The following is a 21,670-nucleotide window of genomic DNA, read 5'->3' as shown; positions in this document are numbered from 1 at the left end:
GTTTCCATGTATTTTTTAATTTCTTCTCTAAATGCCTGGTTGCCCCATTCATTCGTTAGTAGGGTGTTCTTTAACCTCCATGGTTTTGGAGGTTTTCCAGGCTTTTTCCTGTAGTTGATTTCAATCTTCATAGCATTGTGGTCTGAAAGCATGCATGGTATGATCTCAGTCCTTTTATACTTATGAAGGGCTGTTTTGTGACCCAGTATGTGATCTATCTTGTAGAATGTTCCATGTGCACTTGAGATGAAAGTGTATTCTGCTGCTTTGGGATGCAGAGTTCTAAATATATATGTCAAGTCCATCTGATCCAATGTGTCATTCAGGGCCCTTGTTTCTTTATTGATCCTGTTTCTAGATGATGTATCCCATGTTGTAAGTGGAGTATTCAAGTCCCCTGCAATTACCACATTCTTATCAGTAAGGTTGCTTATGTTTGTGTTGTTTTATATATTTGGGGGCTTCCGTATTTGGTGCATAGTCATTTATAATTGTTAGCTCTTCCTGATGGATAGATCCTGTAATTATTATATAATGCCCTTTTTCATCTCTTGTTACATACAGCCTTTAATTTAAAGTCTAGTTTGTCTGCTCTAAGTATGGCTACTACAGCTTTCTTTTGACTTTCAGTAGCATGATAGATAGTTCTCCATCCCATCACTTTCAATCTGAAGGTGTCCTCAGGTCTAAAATGAGTCTCTTGTAGATAGGAAATAGATGGGTCTTGTTTTTTTATCCATTCTGATACCCTGTGTCTTTTGGTTGGAGCATTTAGTCTATTTACATTCAGTGTTATTATAGAAAGATATGGGTTTATAGTCATTATGACGTCTGTAGGTTTCCTCCTTGTAGTAATGTCTCTGGTACTTTGTGGTCCTTGCAACATTTCACTCATAGAATCCCCCTTAGTATCTCTTGTAGGGCTGGTTTAGTGGTGATAAATTCCTTCAGTTTTTGTTTGGGAAAACCTTTATCTCTCCTTCTATTCTGAATGACAGACTTGCTGGATAAAGGATTCTCGGCTGCATTTTTTTTTTCTATTCATCACATTGAAGATGTCTTGCCATTCCTTTCTAGCCTGCCAAGTTTCAGTAGATAGAACTGTCACTAGTCTTATTGGTCTCCCTTTATAAGTAAGAGCCTGTTTATCCCTAGCTGCTTTCAGGATTTTCTCTTTATCCTTGTATTTTGCCAGTTTCCCTATGCTGTATCATGCAGAAGGTCTATTCAAATTACGTCTGAAGGGAGTTCTCTGTGCCTCTTGGATTTCAATGCCTTTTTCCTTCCCCAGATCAGGTAAGTTCTCAGCTATGATTTTTCAAGTATGCCTTCAGCCCCTTTCTCTCTCTCTTCCTCTTCTGGAATTCCTATTATACAGATATTGTTGCACTTGATTGCATCACTTAGTTCTCTAATTCTCTCATTTTCCTAGATTTTTTTCTCTTTTTCTCAGCTTCCTCTTTTTCCATAATTTTATCTTCTAACTCACCTATTCTCTACTCTGCCTCTTCAATCTGAGCTGTGGTCGCCTCCATTTTGTTTTGCGCCTCATTTATAACATGTTTTAGCTTCTCATGACTGTTTCTTAGTCCCTTGATATCTGTAGCAAGAGATTCTCTGCTGTTCTGTATACTTTTTTTCAAGCCCACCAATTAATTTTATGACTATTATTCTAAATTCTTGTTCTGTTATATTGCTTAAATTGTTTTTGATCAATTCTTTAGCTGTCACTACCTCCTGGAGTTGCTTTTGAGGAGAATTCTTCCGTTTTGTCATTTTGGATAGTCCCTGGAGTGGCACAGAACTGCAGGACACTTCCCCTGTGCTGTCTGGAGTAACTTGTGTTGGTGGGCGGGGCCGCAGTCAGCCCCAATGTCTGTCCCCAGCCCACCGCTGGGGCCACAGTCAGACTGGTGTGTACCTTATGGTGTGTGTACCACATATGTGTCACATATGTACCACATATGTGTACCACACACACAGTCAGACTAGTGTGTACCCTCTCCCAGGGGCAGGACTCACTGTGGAGTGGTGTGGCCCCTGTCTGGGCTACTTGCAAACTGCCAGGCTTGTGGTTCTGCTTTGATGGGATCTGGCGTATTAGCAGGAGTGGATCCGCAAGGTGCAGAGGAGCAGGAAGGGCATGCTTATATTGCTTTGCCATTTGTGGTCTCCTGTGGGAGGAGAGGGAGGCAGGCAGACCTGTTGGAGGGATGGATCCACAGAAGCACAGCGCTGGGTGTTTGCGAGGTGCAAGCAAGTTTGGTGACGGGGGCTGGTTCCCTTTGGGATTTTGGCTGGGGGATGGGCGAGGGAGATGGCGCTGGAGAGGGCCTTTGTTCCCTGCCAAACTGAGCTCTGTCCTCCGGGGCTCAACAACTCTCCCTCCCATTGTTCTCTAGCCCTCCCGCTCTGGGAGCAGAGCTGTTGACTTATAACATTCCAGATGTTAAGTCCTGCCTGCTCTCAGAACTCAAGGAGTCTGGGCCCTCCGTTTTGCAAAGCCAGACTGGGGGCTCTGCTTTGCTGGTGGGCTGCCCCTCCACCCCGGCTCCCTCCCACCAGTCCGTGTAGCGCACACCACCTCTCCACCCTTCCTACCCACTTCCGTAGGCCTCTTGTCTATGCTTGGCTCCGGAGAGTCCATTCTGCTAGTCTTCTGGTGGTTTTCTGGGTTATTTAGGCAGATGTGGGTGGAATCTATGTGATCAGCAGGGACGGTGGGCCCAGCGTCCTCCTACACCATCTTCTCCCCTCAGATTTAAGTCACTAATATTTTAAATAGCTCACACTTTAAATAAGATTTAAAATCTTGCCTCACATCTTCACACAAAAACCAACATTACAACTTTACTTTTTTAAACATTCTGGAATAAATGGAGAACTTAACAGAACAGAAGCTACAAAGGGAAGTGAATTAATCTCTAAATGAAACATGCATGCAAACAGAAATGTCCATCATTACAGAGTTAAGAGTTATTACTCAGCCATCAAAAATAACAAAATCTTGCCATTTACAATTATGTGAATGGAGCTAGAATGTACTTATGCTTAGTGAAATAAGTTAATCAGAGAAAGACAAATACCATATGATTTCATTCATATGTGCAGTTTAAGAAACAAAATAGACGAACACATGGGAAGGGAAAAAAAGAGAAGAGATGGAAATAAATTGTAAGATACTCTTAATGACTAGAACAAACTGAGAGTTGACAGAAGGTGTAGGGTGGGACTTGGGCTGGATGGGTGATGGGTATTAGGGAGGGCACTTGCGGTGATGAGCACTGGTTGTTGTATGTAAGTGATGAATCACTGACTTCTACTCCTGAAGCCAGTATTGCACTGTATGTTGACTAACTAAAATTTAAGTTAAAAAGTTAACCACATTTTGCTAATTTATGATGTCATATTATAGTAGGAAAATACTATTCATAAAATAAAAACGTGTATATATTTATATATAAATAAATATATTTAATTCATACACATATTCATACCAATCAAGATAAAATCCAACTTCTTTACTTGTTCCATGGAAGCAACACCTGTACCAACAGAACCTGTTTGACCCTGTGGTAGTTCCATATTGAGACCAAGGCCACAATTTAAAAGTTATTAGCATAAATTAATGTTAATATAGGCATTTTCCTCTTTATCTTATTATGATAAGCAATAAAATAGGCTTATTGCAAATTTGAATATTCCACCTAACATTGTACCTTAATTTAAATAAAAAAAGAAAACTGATTCAATTTTATAAATGTAAACAGCACTCAAACATTTTCTGAATGTCCACCTTAGGATAAATGAATTTATAAATTATAAAGCATTTTTCTTAAGCCCTAATGGTATCCCATGTGGATGATAATCTTACGATAAAAAAGCCAACAAAGAGGATAATGATCTGGTCATTTGAATAAAAGACAAACACAATAGTCATTCAATGTATTTAATTTACTGGAGATTACTATATATCTCCTACTATGAAGGAAAATTAATATACCTAAAAAAGGTAAAACAGGCTAGACAAATATAGCTTCAGGTTTCATACCTAATATCTGGACTATCTTCAAGTTAGTTGGAATCATTAATTGCATCTACCTATAGAACTGAGGTTTAGACAAGTTAAGTACACTTGTCCAAGATTGCTCTAATGATAGATAGGATCTGAACCCAGGTTTGTCTGCCTCCAAGGCCCATGATTTTAATCTCTATTATACTCCTCCTCCAGGATATAAACTAGCCTTTCTGTCTGTATCTGGACCACTGTATGCAAACCAATTTGAAAACACTACTGAAAATAGAGTAACTTTAGCAGTCATTAGGAGATTCTACAGACAGATTATTATTTAAAAGATAAAGATATGCTATGCTAAATTTTGTTGAGGGAATCACAAAGAAACAAAATTTGGATACTTAAACATCTTTAAAGATGGGCATTAGTATTTTGACATCAGTGGTCTACCTGTTTCTACTGCTCCAGTCACCACCCATTATGGATATATCTCATCTCTTTTAATTTTGACCTCCCGCCCCTAAGGAACATTTGACAATGTCTGGAGACATTTTATACTGCCAATACTGCTACCTTTATCTTGTGGGTAGAGAACAGTGATGCTACCAAACATCCTACAAATTCACAGAACATTTAGCCCAAAATGTCAATAGTGTTGAGGTTGAGAAATCCTTCTCTAAATCTTATCAAAAAGTTGTCTGTTAAACTTGGTTTTCCACTGAAGGTCAGGAAAGCTATAATGTGGCAATGTCCCTTTTACAATACCTCTCTTGCTGTATTTTCAAGCCCAATCTTCTTATTTAGTCTTTGGTAGGAACAGAAACAAGTCCTTAGCCTCATACGACTAAGATGGAGTCTTCTGATACTCAATACCTTGGTATCTTTTATAATACTTAACAAAAGTCACCATTCCTGCTACCTGCCTGTCAATATGTGGGCTGCATCAGGATACTAACAAAGCCAAATACTGTACTACCTAACCCCCAGCTCTTTTCTCAAATACTGCAAACCCGATTTACTAACCTGTGTTTTAATTTTACTAAAGATTCATTAGTGATATAAGGAGCCGATAAACTTAATTGTTCATATTAATCAGGCATTAGACACTAGAATAATATTCATCAATTAAATTTTCCACCTGTCTTCAAATCTTCTCTTCCCAGGAGAAAATAATAGAGTACATAAACTATATTTCAATCTATTACTCTACCTTTGATGATAAAGTATAAAATTTAGTATCACCCAGTTTTACTCTATGTGTTTGAAAAATGTATTTTTATTCTTTAATACAACGTTTTCTTGAAGTAAACAATATACCAGAGACTAATGATATAACATGACTTCTATAGCATAGATATTATCATGATCAACTTATTCCCCTCAAACATGAAGGACCTGAAATAAACATCCCGTTAACACAAACTCTATTTCTAATAGCAGTACCAGAAAGGGTGTCATTTACATTTTTAAAAAAGACCATCTGCAATGATGTAATGTTGACATCTTTTGAACCCCTTGAATATCTTGCACATATTTCTCAGATTTCAGGACTCAAACTGGGCTTAAAACTTAATGGCCCAATCACAGCAAAATTGTTTTGGAAGATCTAGTTTAAAAAATCCAAACATTTGATACATGTTGAACACAGAAGATACTGAAGGTATTGAGGAAATGTTTAAAAACTCCTGCCCTCCTCAGTTACCTTCCTCCATTTCTTATCAACAACTAAATGAATGCATCTCCAGAGATTGTTAAGAAGATATTAGGATGATCTAAGCAGAGCCACATTTTATGAGCATGGAAAAATGTTGGATCTTCCAACAATAAATTCTAGGGTCAAAAATCTAACTCTATTTCTCATAAAGACAAATATCTTTATTTGCATTATATAATCTTAGACCCAAAGATATTAAATCAACATTATCCAAAAGCACTTGAATAATTTCTTACCCAGCTTCAGCTGCCATTTCTTGAAGCAGCATAGCCACTTGGTTCTGGAATAAGAAAATGAGAACTTGTATTTTAATGGTATCGCATTTTACATGGTTTTTATGATTTTGCTTTAAAAAAAGAACTGCAAATGACAAAAATTCATTTTTACCGCTGAGTAGTATTCCATTATACACACACACACATGCATGCACGCACACACCACATCTTCTTGATCCATTCATCAGTTGATGGACACTTGGGCTCTTTCCATAATTTGGCTTTTGTTGATAGCACTGCTTTGCAACAATGTAGATGGAACTAGAGGGTATTTGGATAAGCAAAAGAAATCAGAGAAAGACAGATACCATATGATTTCACTCATATGTGGAATCTGAGAAATTCAACAAATGAACAGGGGAAGGGAAGGAAAAATAAGATAAAAACAGAGAGGGAATCAAACTATAAGAGACTCTTAAATGCAGAGAACTGAGGATTGTGGGGGTGGGTTAAATGGATGATGGGCATTAAGGAGGGCACGTTTAGAGATGAGCACTGGGTATCATATATAAAAGATGAATCACTGGGTTCTACTCCTGAAGCCAAGACTATACCGTATGTCAACTAAGTTGAAAAGGAAGGGACCGGGAGAGGAGCAGGAGGAGGAGCAGAAGCAGCAGCAGCAGAAGAAGCAGCAGTAGCAGAAGAAACAGCAGCAGAAGCAGAAGAAACACCATAAACAGAAGCAGCAGCAGCAGCAGAAGAAGAAGGAGCAGAAGGAGCATGAGAAGCAGCAGAAGCAGAACGAGCAACAGCCAACAGCAGAACCAGCAGAAGAAGCATCAGCAGCAGCAGCAGCAGCAGCAGCAGCAGCAGCAGGAGCAGGATAAGGAGCATGAGAAGCAGCAGCAGCAACAGCAGAAGCAGCAGCAGCAGGAGGATCAGGAGGGGCAGGAGCAGGAGAATCAGCAGCAGTGGCAGAAGCAACAGCAGCAACAGTAAAAGCAGCACAGTGGAAGAAGCAACAGAAGCAGAAACAGAAGAAGCACTAGAAGCTGAAGCTGAGCAGCAGAAGAAGCAGAAGCAGCAGCAGCAGCAGAACTAGTCTACAATTTTTTTAATGTTTGTTTATTTCTGAGAAGAGAGAAGAGCCTGAGTGAGGGAGGGGCAGAGAGAGAGGGGCAGAGAGACAAAGAATCCGAAGCAGGCTCCAGGCTCTGACCTGTCAGCACAGGGCCCAAAGAGGGGCTTGAACCCACAAACCGTGAGATCATGATTTGAGCCAAAGTCAGACTCTTAACCAACTGAGCCACTCAGTGACCTGGTCTACAATTTTTAAAAAAAAGTTTTAAAAAATATAATTTTTTACCACCAGAGGGAGCTAAATTACTTCAGAAAATAATTTAGTTCTCTCAATAATGTTAAAATTATAAAGCCTTCAACTATGAGGTTATGTGAAAAATATCAGCAATGATGTTCACTTATAATTTTAATCTGAGTAATGTAGCTCTCTTTAATGCAGTGAATCAGTTTCTTAAGCTCTGTTCTAGCCCAATTTACCTGTCTTTTTTTTTCTTTTTTCAAGTTTTTATTTAAATTCAGGTAAGTTAACATAGTATATTACCTTCAGGTGAAGAATTTAGCTATTCAGCACCTACATAAAACAGCCAGCATTCATCACAACAAATGCCCTCCCCCGTACTAACCAGCACCAATTTAGAGCATGAAACTGCCCACCTCTCCTCCAGTAACCCTCAGTTTGTTCTCAACAGTTGAGAATCCACTTTCTGGTCTGTCACTCTTATTTTTATTTCCCCCTATGTTCATCTGTTTTGTTTCTAAATACTACAAATGAGTGAAATCATACAGTATTTGTCTATGTCTGACATTTCACTTAGCATGACACTCCCTAACTACATCCACAACATTGCAAAACACAAGATTTTATTTTTTTTATGGATGAGTAATATTCCATTGTATATATACCACATCTTTATCCATTCATCAGTTGATGGGCATTTGGACTCCTTCCATAATTTGGCTAGGGTTGATAATGCTGCTCTAAATATCTGGATGCATGTATCACTTTGAATCAGTACTTTTGTATCTCTTGGGTAAATACCTAGTAGTGCCATTGCTAGGTTGTAGGGTAGTTCTAACTTTTTGAGGAAACTTCATACTGTTTTCCAGAGTGGCTTCACTATTTTGCATCCCAGGAACAGTGTAAGAGGGTTCCCTTTTCTCTGCATACTTGCCAACCTCTGTTGTTTCCTCGTTGTTAATTTTAGCCATTCTGACAGGTGTGAGGTGATATCTCATTGTAGCTTTGATTTGCATTTTCCTAATGATGAGTGATGTTGAGTATCTTTTCATGTGTCTGTTAGCCATCTGTGACATTCCTTTGAAGAAATGTGTATACATGTCTTCAGCCTATTTATTAACTATATTATTTGTTTTCTGGGTGTTGGGCTTTACAAGTTTTTCTATCAGATATGTCAATGTCAAATATCTTCTCACATTACAAAGGTTGCCTTATAGTTTTTTCATTGTTTCCCTTGATATGCTGAAGCTGTTCATCTTGATGAAGTTCAAATAGTTTATTTTTCTTTTGGTTCCTTTGCCTCAGGAGATCTATCTAGTAAGAACTTGCTACAGCCAATGTCATAGAGGTTACTGGCTGTGTTCTCCTCTAGGGTTTTGATGATTTCCCTGCCTCATATTTAAGTAATTCATCCATTTTGAATTTATTTTTGCATATGGTGTGAGAAAGTGGTCCAGTTTCATTCTTTTCCATGTTATTGTCCAGTTTTCCCAACACCATTTGTTAAAGAAACTCTTTTTCCGGGGCGCCTGGGTGGCTCAGTCGGTTGAACATCTGACTTTGGCTCAGGTCATGATCTTGCAGTTCGTGAGTTCAAGTCCCATGTTGGGCTCTGTTGCTGACAGCTCAGAGCCTGGATCCTGCTTTGGATTCTGTGTCCCCCTCTCTCTCCGCCCCACCCCTGTGTGTGCTCTCTTTTAAAAATGAATAAACATAAAAAAAATTTAAAAAAAAGAAACTCTTCCCCATTGGATATTTTTTCCTTTGCTGAAGATTAGTTCACCATAAATTTGTGGGTCCATTTGTAGGTTTTCTATTCGTTTCCATTGATCTATGTCTGTTTTTTTTTTCCAGTACCATACTGTCTTGATCACTACAGCTTTGTAATATAACTTGATGTCCACGTTTGCGATGCCTCCAGCTTTGCTTTTCTTTTTCAAAATTGTGTTGGCTGTTTGGCGTCTTTTGTGGTTCCATACAAATGCCAATATTGTTTGTTCTAGCTCTGTGAAAACTGCCGGTGGTATTTTCATAGGGATTGCAATAAATGTGTTGACTGCTTTGGATAGTATAAACATTTTAACAATATTCTTCCAATCCATGGGCATGGAATGTCTTTCCATTTCTTTGTTTCCTCTTTAATTTGTATCATCAGTGTTTTAGTTTCCAGAGTAGAGATCTTTTACCTCTTTGGATGATTCCTCAGCATCTTATGGTTTTTAGTGCAATTGTAGATGGTATTGATTCCTTGATTTCTCTTTTTGCTGCTTCATTATTGGCGTAGAGAAATGCAACAGATTTCTGTACATTGACTTTATATCCTGATACTTTACTGAATTCATGTATCAGTTTGAACAACTTTTTGGTGGTCTTTTGGGTTTTCTATATAGATGATTTCATGCCATATGCAATAAGTAAAAGTTTGATTTCTTCCTTTATTTGGATACCTTTTTGTTGTCTGCTTGCTAAGGCTAGGACTTCTAATACTGTCATACATAATCGTGGTGAGAGTGGACATTCCTGTGTTGTTCCTGACCATAGAGGAAAAGGTCTCAGTTTTTCCTCATTGAGGATATTAGCTCTGAGCTTTTCGTATATGGCCTTTATGACACTGAGGTATGTCTCATCTTTCCCAACTTTTTTGAGGGTTTTTATCAAGAATGAGTGTTGTACTTTGTCAAATGCATTTTTTGCATCTATTGTATAGTTCATATCCTTTCTTTTATTGTGGTACATCTCACGGATTGATTTGTGAATATTGAAACACCTTGCAGCCCAAGAATAAATTCCACTTGATCATGGTGAATGATTGTTTTAATGTACTGCTGGATTTGATTTGCTAGTATCTTATTGAGAATTTTTGCATCCATGTTCATCAGGGATATTGTCCCATAATGCTTTTTTAGTGGAGTCTTTGGTTTTGGAATAAGGGTAATGCTGGCTTCATAGAACGAGTTTTGAAGTTTTCCTTCTATTTCTTTTTTTCTTTTCTTTTTTTTTTTTTTGGAGTAATTTGAGAAGAATATGTATTAACTCTTCCTAAAATGTTTGGTAGAATTCCCCTGTGTAGCCATCTGGCCCTGGGCTTTTGTTTGTTGGGCGATTTTTGATTACTGATTTAATTTCTTTGCAGGCTATTGGTCTCTTCAAATTTTCTATTTCTTCCTGTTTCAGTTTTGGTAGCTTATATGTTTCTAGGAATTTATCCATTTCTTCTAGGTTGTCTGTTCTAGTTGCATATAATTTTTCATAACATTCTCTTATAATTGTATTTCTGTGGTTTTGGTTATTTCTCCCATCTCATTTGTAACTTTACTTACTTGGGTCCTTTCTGTTTCTTTTTGATAAATGTCGCTGTGGGTTTGTCATTAATATTTTAAAAGAACCAACTGTTGGTTTCATTGATCTCTTCTACTGTTTTTTAGCATCTACATCATTTATTTCTGCTCTAATTTTATTATTTCACTTCTGCTGTCTTTTTTTTTTTTAATTTTTTTTTCCAACGTTTATTTATTTTTGGGACAGAGAGAGACAGAGCATGAACGGGGGAGGGGCAGAGAGAGAGGAAGACACAGAATCGGAAACAGGCTCCAGGCTCTGAGCCATCAGCCCAGAGCCTGACGCGGGGCTCGAACTCACGGACCGCAAGATCGTGACCTGGCTGAAGTCGGACGCTTAACCGACTGCGCCACCCAGGCGCCCCTCACTTCTGCTGTCTTTAGGCCTCATTTGTAATTCTTTTTCTAGCTCCTTTAGGTGTGAGGTTGAGAATTTTCTTGCTTCTTGAGATAGGCCTGTATTACTATATACTTTCTTCTTATTACCATTTTATTACATCTCAATGTCTTCTTATTACCATTTTATTACATCCCAAAGGTTTGGACCATTGTGTTTTCATTTCCATTTGCTTCCATTTTTATAAATCTTCTTTAATTTACTGATTAGTCCATTCTTTAGTAGCATGTTGTTTATCTTCCATGTATTTGTGGTCTTACCAAAATTTTTTAATGGTTTACTTCAAATTTCAGAGTTGTGGGTAGAAAATATGTATGGTATGACCTCAAACTTTTGTATTTGTTGAGGCCTGATTTGTGAGCTAGTATGTGATATATTCTGGAGAATGTCCCATGTGCACTTGAAAAGAATGTGTATTCTGCTGCTTTAGGACGAAATATTCTGAATATATTTGTTAAGTCCATCTGGTCCAGAGTGTCACTGAAAGCTTTTGTTTTCTTGATTTTATCCTTAGATGATCTATGTAAGTGAGGTATTAAAGTCTCCTACTATTATTGTATTTTTATCAATGAGTACCTTTATGTTTGTTATTGTTTTATATATGTGGGTGTTTCATGCTGGGGGCATAAATATTTACAATTGTTAGATCTTCTTGCTAGAGAGTCCCCTTTATTATGATACAGTACCCCTCATCTCTTCTTACAGTGTTTGGTTTAAAATCTCATTTGTCTGATAAAAGTATACCTACTCTAGCTTTCTTTTGACATCCTTTAGCATGGTAAATAGTTCTCCATCCCCTCACTTTCAGTATGCAGATATCTTTAGGTCTAAAGTGAGTCTCTTGTAGGCAGCAAATAGATGGGTCTTGTTTTCCTATCCATTCTGACACCCAAAGTCTTTCTATTGGAGCATTTAGTCCATTTACATTCAGAGTTATTACGGATAGGTATGTATTTATTGCCATTTTATTACTTGTTTTGTCATTGTTTCTGGAAATTCTCTCTGTTCCTTTCTAGTCTTTTGTCATTTTTGATCTTTCCTTCCCATTCAAAGAGGACCCTTTAATATTTCTTGCAGGGTTGGTTTAGTGTTCATGAACTTCTTTAGTATTTATCTGGGAAATGCTTCAACTCTCCTTCTATTCTGAATGATGGCCTAGCTGGATAAAGTAACGCTGGCTGCAGATTTTCCCCCATTCAACACATTGAATATATCATGCCACTCACTCCTAGCTTGTCAAGTTTCTGTAGGAGATTTGCTGTTAACCTAAGGGGTCTTCCCCTGTATGTTAGGAACTTCCTCTATCTTGCTTTTAGGAATTTTTTATCACTATATATTGCAAACTTAATTGCAATATGTGTTTGTGTTGGTCTGCATTTGTTGATTTTTATGGGAGTTCTCTGTGCCTCCTGGATTTGGCTGTCTGTTTCCTTTCGCATATTAGTTAAGTTGTAAGCTATTATTTCAACAACTAAACCTTTTGCTCCCTTAGTTCTCTCTTCTTCTCCCGAGACTCCTATGATATGAATGTTATTACATTTTATGGAGTCACTGAGTTTTCTAAGTTTACTCTCATGATCCATCACTCTTTTTTATCCCTTTTGTTCATCTTCATTATTTTCTATAATTCTATATTCTACATCACTTTTTAAAAATATTTTTGAGAGAGAGAATGAATGAATGAATGAGAATGACTAGGGGAGGGGCACAGAGAGAGGGAGACACAGAATCAGAAGCATGCTTCAGGCTCTGAGCTGTCAACACAGAGCCTGATATGGGGCTTGAACTCACGAACCACGAGATCGTGACATGAGCTGAAGTCGGATGCTTAACTAACCGAGCCACCCAGGCGCCCTTCTATCTTGTATATCACTTATTCATTTTTCTGCTTCTTCCATCCTTGTCATTACATTCACACGGTTTTGAATCTCAGATTGAACATTTTGCATTTCTGCCTGTTTTTTTTACTTCTTTCATCTCTACAGTTAGGGTCTTTCTGATGTCTTCCATTCTTTTCTCAAGCCCAGAAAGTATCTTTATGATTGTTGGTTTAAATTATACATGAGGCATATTACTTACCTGTTTTTGATTAAATCTCTGGCTGTGACCTTTTCTTGTTTTTTGGGGGGATGAATTCTTCCACCTCAGCATTTTGTCTAGGTCTCTGACTCCTTCTGTGTTAGAAAAGCCTGTTATGTTTCCTGCTCCTGTGAAGAAGGTATTTAGAAGAGGTCAGGTCATATAATGTCCAGGGCCTGGCATTTCAGCATGTGTCTGTGGTATGTGCTGTGTGCAAACTGATGCTGTGTTTCAGGTGCTCTATCCCTCAAGCCAGTTGTCTGTAGAGGCTCTTCTTGCCTACAGTGGACAGCGTTTACACCTTGGCCAGAGTGTGGTGAGTTTTAACTAGGTGTGCTCTGGTCAGCTTGATAAATGAGACTTGATGTTATTTCCACTAGAACTGAAGCACTGCAGAAATGTAGTCAGTAGGCTGTATGGTATGAGAGTGAGGGGATTTTGCTGGTCTTCTGGGGAAGATGCCTGTTCTGTTCATCCTTAGGAACATCTGCCTAAGAAAAGTAGTATCAGCAGACTGCAGGTGGCAGGACTTGGTGTAAGCAGGTTAGGCAGCGATTTTACAGTGCTTTGCTATTTACTGAAATTGGTTTGTGCTGAGGAAGTGGGGAAGGGAAATGGCATCAGCCAGCTCCTTTACCTGCAGAGATGGGACTCTGTGCTCGCTGCTCTCAGGGAAGCCCTCCCAGAATAGCGAATAATTTTCCTTTGTGTATTCTGTGTTTTTCAATTGCTGTTTTCACACTGTCTCCAGGTTTCTTGCCTACCTAGTGCGGCGTAGTGCGCTAGGGCTTTGGGCTGTATCATAGCCAAGCCTGCTGACTTTCAAAATGCCAAACTTAAGGGACCTGGTGTTCCAGAAACCTGTGCTGATCTTCTTGGAGAGGGTGTAGCCATGCTGGGAGTGATACAGGTTAGATCCAGAAGGGCATACATGCCAGAGAGGCATGGGATTTGAAGCAAAGCAGGATAAACAGCCTGTGTCTAGGTTAACTGCACTTAGCAAGTGTCTGTGAGCCTATGCTGAGGGGCAGGGGAGTGAAATGGCACCCACTGACTCCCTTGTCCCTAGAGGCAATGACACTTCTCATAGATGTACTGCAAGAAGAGGGAATAGTCTCCTTTCCAGTTCCCCAAGCAATCTGCAGGTTGTGCTATTTGCCCTGGAGATGCTTGACTGTCTTCCCCCAGGAGCAGGGCTGCACCCTCACAACTGTATCGCAGATGGGCCCTCAGACCTCCCAAATTCCAGTCTTTGAGCTCCACTGGTGGCAAAAACTCATGAAAATGTTGATTTTCTCTTATTTTTCCAGCCAATGGCTTTGAGGAAGTGTTAAAGAGGTTAAAGAGGGAGATTAGAGAACATCCTACTAACGAATGAATGGGTCAAAATAGGATATTAAGGAAGAAGTTTAAAAAAATATAGGGAAGGAAATGAAAATGAAAACACAATAGTCCAAACCCTTTGGGATGCAGAAAAAGGTAGTCCTAAGAGAAAAATACATTGCAGTTCAGGCCTATCTCAAGAAGCAAGAAAGGAACCAAATATATAACCTAAACTCACACCTAAAGGAACTAGAAAGGCAGCAGCAAAGACAGCCCAAAGCCAACAGAAGAAGGGAAATAATAAAAAATAGAGCAGAAATAAATACAGAATCCATAAAAAAAAGAACAGATTAACAAATCCAAGAGCTTGTTTTTTGAAATAATAAACAAAACTGATAAACCCTTAGCCAGATTTCTCAAAAAGAAAAGAGGACCCAAACAGATAAATCAAACCAGGAATCAAAGAGGAGAAATCACAACCAATAACACAGAAATACAATTAGAGAATAGTATGAAAAATTTCATGACACCAAGCTGGACAATTTGGAAGAAATGGACAAAGTCCTAGACACTCACATACTATCAAAACTCAAATGGGGACACCTAGATGACTCGGTTAGGTGTCTGACTTTGGCTCAGGTCATGCTCTCGTGGTCTGTGGGCTCAAGCCCTTCATCAGGCTCTGTACTGACAGCTCAGAGCCTGGAGTTGGCTTCGGACTCTGTTATCTCCCTCTCTCTGTGCCCCTCCCTTGCTCACGCTCTGTCTCTCTTTCTCTTTCTCAAAAATAAACATTAAAAAAAAAAGTCAAATGGGAAGAAGTAAAATTTGAACAAACCCATAATGAGCAAACAAATTGAATCGATTATCCAAAATCTCCCAACAAATAAGAGTCCTGGACCAGATAGCTTCCCAGGAGAATTCTATAAGATATTTAAAGCAGAGTTAATACCTATTCTTCTGAAGCTGTTCTAAAAAACAGAAGTGGAAGGAAAGCTGCCAAGTTCATTCTATGAATCCAGCATTACTTTGATTCTAAAACCACACAAAGACCCCACTAAAAAGGACAATCACAAGCCAATCTCCCTGATGAACATGGATGCAAAAATTCTCAACAAGATACTAGCAAATCTAATTCAACACCATATTAAAAGAATTATTCACTATGGTCAAATGGGATTCATTCCCAGGCTGCAGGGCTAGTCCCATATTTGCAAATAAAACAACATGATACATCACATTAATAGAAGAAAGGATAACAACCATGTGATCCTGTCAATAGATGCAGAAAAAGCATTTGACAAAATACAGCATCCTTTCTTAATAAAAACCCTCAAGAAAGTCAGGATATAAGGAACATACCTTCACATCATAAAAGCCATATATGAAAAGCCCACACCTAATATCATCCTCAATGAGGAGAAACTGAGAGCTTTCCCCTTGAGATCAGGAACACGATAGAGATGTCCACTCTCACCACTGCTGTTTAACATAGTGTTTGAAGTCCTGGCCTCAGCAATCAGACAACAAAATGAAATAAAAGGCATCTAAATTGGCAAAGAAGTCAAACTTTGACTTTTTGCAGATGACATGATACTCTATGTGGAAAACCTGGAAGACTCCACCAAAAAGCTGCTAGAACTGATACATGAATTTAGCAAAGCTGCAGGATATAGAATCAATGTACAGAAATCTGTTGCATTTCTAAACGCCAATAATGAAGCAACAACAGAAAGAGATATCATGGGATCAATCCCATTTACAACTGTACCAAAAACCATAAAATACCTAGGAATAAAGCTAACCAAATAGGTAAAAGATCTGTATGCTCAAAACTATAGAAAGCTTGTAAAAGAAACTGAAGAAGATACAAAGAAATGGAAAAACATTCCATGTTCATGGATGAGAAGAACAAACATCATTAAAATTTTTGATACTATCCAAAGCAATCTATACATTTGGTGCAATCCTAATCAAAATAGCACCAGTATTTTTCACAGAAATAGAACAAACAATCCTAAAATTTGCATGTAACCACAAAAGACACTGAAAAGCCAAAGTAATGTGGAAAATGAAAACCCAAGATGGAGGAATCATAATCTTGGACTTTAACCTGTATTACAAAGCTGTAATCATCAAGATAGTATGGTACTGGCACAAAAACAGACACATAAGACCAATGGAATAGAATATAGAATCAGAACTGGACCCACAAATATATGGCCAACTAATCTTCAATCAAGAAGGAAATAGTATCCAATGGAAAAAAAAGACAATCTCTTCAGCAAATGGTGCTGGGAGACCTAGACAGCAACATGCAGAAGAATGAAACTGTACCACTTTCTCACACCATACACAAAAATAAATTCAAAATAGATGAAAAACCTAAATGTGAGACAGGAAACCACCAAAATCCTATAAGAAAAAACAGGCAGAAAACTCTATGACCTCAGTGGCAGCAACTTCTTACTAGACAAATCTCCAGAGGCAAGGAAAATAAAAGCAAAAATGAACTATTGGGACCTCATCAAGATAAAAAGCTCTGTACAGTGAAGGAAACAATCAACAAAACCAATGGCATGGGAGAAGATATTTACAAATGACATATCGGATAAAGGGTTAGTATCAGAAATCTATAAAGAATTTACCAAACTCAACACACAAAAAGCAAATAACCCTGTGAAGAAATGGGTGGAAGACATGAATAGACACTTTCCCAAAGAAGACATCCAGATGGTAAACAAAAAATGAAAAGATGCTCAACATTGCTCATCATTAGGGAAATATAAATCAAAACCACAATGAGATACCACCTCACACCTGTCAGAATGTCCACAATAACAACTCAGGAAACATCAGATGTTGGTGAGGATGTGGAGAAAGGGGAGCCCTCTTGCACTATTGGTGGAAATGAAAACTGGTGCGGCGATTCTAGAAAACAGTGTGGATGTTCCTCAAAAAATTAAAAATAGAATTACCTTATGACCCAGCAATAGCACTACTAGAAATTTATCCAAAGGATTCAGGAGTGCTGATTTGAAGGGGCACATATACTCCAATGTTTATAGCAGCACTATCAACAATAGCCAAATCATGGAAAGTGCCCAAATGTCCATCTATGATGAATGGATAAAGAAGATGTGGTATATATACATAATGGAATACTACTCAGCGATGAAAAAGAATGAAATCTCGCCACTTGCAACAACGTGGATGGAACTGAAGGGCATTATGGTAAGAGAAGTCAGTCAGAGAAAGACAGATATAATATGATTTCACTCATATGTGGAATTTGAGAAATGTAACAGATGACCGTAGGGGAAGGGAAGGAAAAGTAAGATAAACACAGAGAGGGAGGTAAATCATAAGAGACTCTTAAATACAGGGAATTGATGGTTGATGGGGATGGGGGGTTGGGGTGGGGAAAATGGGTGATGGGCATTGAGGAACTTGTTGGGTGAGCACTGGGTGTTTGTTGTATGTAAGTGATGAATCACACGAATCTACTGAAAGCCAAGACTACAATGTATGTCAGCTAACTTAACAATAAATTTAAGAAATAAAAATAAAAATACAATAATCAATAAAAAAGAATTCTACAAGTGAAAAATTTAATTTTTGTTTCAAATAAATAATCTTTACCTTTTAAAAAAAAGAAATACTAATTGAGCACCTATACTTTATGCCAGTTGCTGCTTTTTAATGCATCAATATGGTATATTAGAAAGGTGATATGTACTATGGTGAAAAATAAAGCAGGGATGGCAGATAGGGAGTACAGAGCATGTGGGTATGCTGTTGATGCACTTTTAAGTAGGATGATCAGGAAAGACATCAAAAAAAAAATGACATCAGAATAAAGAACTGAAAGGAGAGTGGGCATTGAGGATATCTACAAGATGGAGGAAAAACATTCAGACTGGCACATGAAATGGATTTTAGACAAAAATGTACTTGGTGTGTTTGGGAAATAACAAGGAAGCCAAGTCCCTAAGTAGAGTAATAAGCAGTAATAGAAGATAAGTTCAGAAAAAGGGGGTGAGGCAGATCCAGTAGAAGATAAGGTCAGAAAAATGGGGTGAGGCAGATCCCATAGGGTATTATAGGCCATTGCAAGGAATTTGGCTTTTAATTTGAATCAGATGTGGAGCAACGGGAAGGTTTTGAGCATAAGAATGACATGATCTGACCTGTTTTAATAGGATCACTCTGGGGGCGCCTGGGTGGCTCAGTCGGTTGGGCGGCCGACTTCGGCTCAGGTCACGATCTCACACTCCATGAGTTCGAGCCCCGCGTCGGGCTCTGTGCTGACAGCTCAGAGCCTGGAGCCTGTTTCAGATTCTGTGTCTCCCTCTCTCTGACCCTCCCCCGTTCATGCTCTGTCTCTCTGTCTCAAAAATAAATAAACGTTAAAAAAATAGGATCACTCTGCTATGTCAAGAGCAGACTGTAGATATTACTAAATTGCTTTCCAAAGTGGTTATGCCAATTTAAATTGTAACTACTCATTAGCATCGTATGAGAATTTGGGCAACTAAGTGTGTTCCATCATATCTCTATTTCTTTTGTAAGTTTTGGTTGAGTTTTTATGAAGAATGTTTTGTATATATTTGAATGTCCCCAGTACCTAGCACAGTACCTGAAGCAGGTGAAGGTGCTTAGCAAATGTTGGGTGAATGAATCTCAAGATTTTTTAGAGCTAAAAGGCATTTATATATCATCATATCCAACCCCTACATTTTATAGCTAAGGAAACTGAAGCCCAAGGTACTGAGTATCTATCTTAAGGTCCCAAAGTTAATTAGTGGTAGAATAGGGATCAGAAATCCAAGTGTCCTGACTTCCAAGTCATTTTTCCAATTCACTTGTGTTTCCTAAACTTGACTGATCATAAACTCATCTGCAGATCAACTCAAGGAACTTGAATAAGAATCAGAAACTCTAGGACAGTGCTTCCAAAACTTGGTGCATAAAAATCACTGAGAATCTTGTTAAACTAATTCTGATTCAATACATCTGTGGATAGGGTCTGAAGTTCTACATTCCTAAAGAGGTCCCAGATGATACAGATGTTCCTAATTCTTGAACCACACTTGGGGGAACAAGGCTTTAGACATATAAAATGTCTAAATATATACTCACTATAACATATACACACGAATTCTTTTTTTTTTTAACTCTAAAACCTAAATATAGGCATGTTCTCTTATTATTTACCTCTGTGAAAAGAGTTATATAGAATAAAATTTTGATGGATGGTTGTTGATTTCTTCCTAATATGTCTTGTAAATTTACAAGATTTAATTTTTTTTTTATGTTTACTTATTTTTGACAGACAGAGCATGAGCGCGGGAGGGGCAGAGAGAGACGGAGATACAAATCTGAAGCAGGCTCCAGGCTCCGAGCTGTATGCACAGAGCCCGATGCGGGACTTGAACTCATGGACCTCGAGATCATGACCTAAGCCAAAGTCGAATGCTTAACTGACTGAGCCACCCAGGTGCCCCTAAATTTACTAGATTTTTAATATTGTTTCCATGTTAGCAAACGAAGTAATGGTAACAAGTTCTTTGTTCGTTTGATTGACTATGTGATAGGTGCTGGGATCAAAAAAAAAAGGGATAATGAAATAAATTTTCTATATGGATATTTAAATTTCACAAAACTTTGTTGCTTGCTCGTGTTACATGGAAACGAGTTTCAAATTTTAATTTTTTTGTAGCACATCTCTAAGTTGCAGGTTTTGAAAATATCCTGGCTTTATGACAAATAATTGATCTTGCAATTTATTATTTGGTCACCTGTGACTTGTGCATAAATAACACTCCAAAAAAGTACATAAGGAAGCAGAAGAGTATTTGCAATGAGATTAATTAGCTGAGGATTAGGATAATACCTAATACCCACTAGCCTCAATGAGCCTCTAATGCAATGCCTTCACCAAAAAATACCACTGGAAGCAAGGTAGAACCAAGTCCTATACTTTTGAGACAGCTGATCTAATATAATTCTTAGAATTTCAAAACAGGATAAGGGATGTCATCTCCCAACATGTCTTCAGGAATCTGGAGCAGAGCGTACTTTTCTTACTTACATTTTGGGGAGACACTATGTTTAGCGCACATTCTAGAGATGATTTAGGCTCAAAAGCCTTTATATTTTTATGTTGGGTTATTTTAAAAAGTTATCCGAAGTAGAGAAAGTCTTCTTACCTGGTGCTACTCATTGTGTCTTCCATTTGTTGTGTTTGAACATAAAGTGTTTCAAACTGGTGTTCAAATTTGTCCATCAGGGCAGAAATCTGTAAATAGAAATATGGTCATAAGAAAAACTTACACTGAAAAGATGCTATCTTAACATCAAATGATTTTTTTTTACCTTTTCAAGATTCATACTCCTCAGTGTACCATCAATAGACTTGACTACACCTGCCATAGACTTAGTTACCTATTGGGAGTGTAAAAAAAGATTGAGCATCCTATAAGTGGTATCAAAATTTATTCAGTCTTTTAAATATATTACTTACAGATCAACTTATGAAATTTGTCTACCCTTTCCTTAACAGTAAAAATACAATATGTATTTCTTGTCTGGCACTGACCATCTTTTATTGACTCTTCATTGGAAGACAATTAATTAGACCTTAGTTTTTAAAAGCCACTTTCAAAATCATTTTCCTCACTAACCGCTTTGACTATGTCTCTCCTGACCATGAAGGCCTTTATCAGCACGCTCTAATAGATGTAGCTATCTGACAACTCAAAATACATATTGAACGTAAATCAATAGTTCCTATTATTTACAAATATTAAGCCTTACCTTGCCCATTGTTACTGCAATTTGAACTCTGGCTGCCACAGCATCAACTCTAGCACTCATTCTCAAAAAATTAATTGCTTGGTTCCTCTGGAGGATTGCATCTTCAGCATGTATTCTTGCAACTTCTATATTGCCTCTCTGAATGGCCTGTTTTAAACAGAGCAAAATTAAATAGTGGCAAAGACAAAGAGCAAGAGTAAATATTGGCAAAGAAAGGGAGCAAAAGTACAGCCATTTTAAAAAGTTTCCCCAGGGGCGCCTGGGTGGCGCAGTCGGTTAAGCGTCCGACTTCAGTCAGGTCGCGATCTCGCGGTCCGTGAGTTCGAGCCCCGCGTCGGGCTCTGGGCTGATGGCTCGGAGCCTGGCGCCTGTTTCCGATTCTGTGTCTCCCTCTCTCTCTGCCCCTCCCCCGTTCATGCTCTGTCTCTCTCTGTCCCAAAATAAATAAA

At 38.3% G+C, this 21,670-nt stretch overlaps 1 long non-coding RNA gene across 1 annotated transcript; it reads right to left on the bottom strand.

The window, feature by feature from the left end:
• Positions 1–5,961: 5,961 nt before the first annotated feature.
• Positions 5,962–21,356, bottom strand: LOC121025359 (uncharacterized). The gene is made up of 3 exons (XR_005788016.1): positions 21,222–21,356; positions 20,615–20,703; positions 5,962–6,009 (listed from the first exon to the last, which is right to left on the bottom strand). It is a non-coding gene; the product is annotated as an uncharacterized LOC121025359 (long non-coding RNA).
• Between the last annotated feature and the right edge of the window lie 314 nt (positions 21,357–21,670).

Source organism: Herpailurus yagouaroundi, unplaced genomic scaffold, assembly GCF_014898765.1.
Source record: "Herpailurus yagouaroundi ecotype Mexico unplaced genomic scaffold, PumYag 67623, whole genome shotgun sequence".
Lineage (NCBI taxonomy): Eukaryota > Metazoa > Chordata > Mammalia > Carnivora > Felidae > Herpailurus > Herpailurus yagouaroundi.
This window is presented reverse-complemented; position numbering and strand designations above follow the sequence as displayed.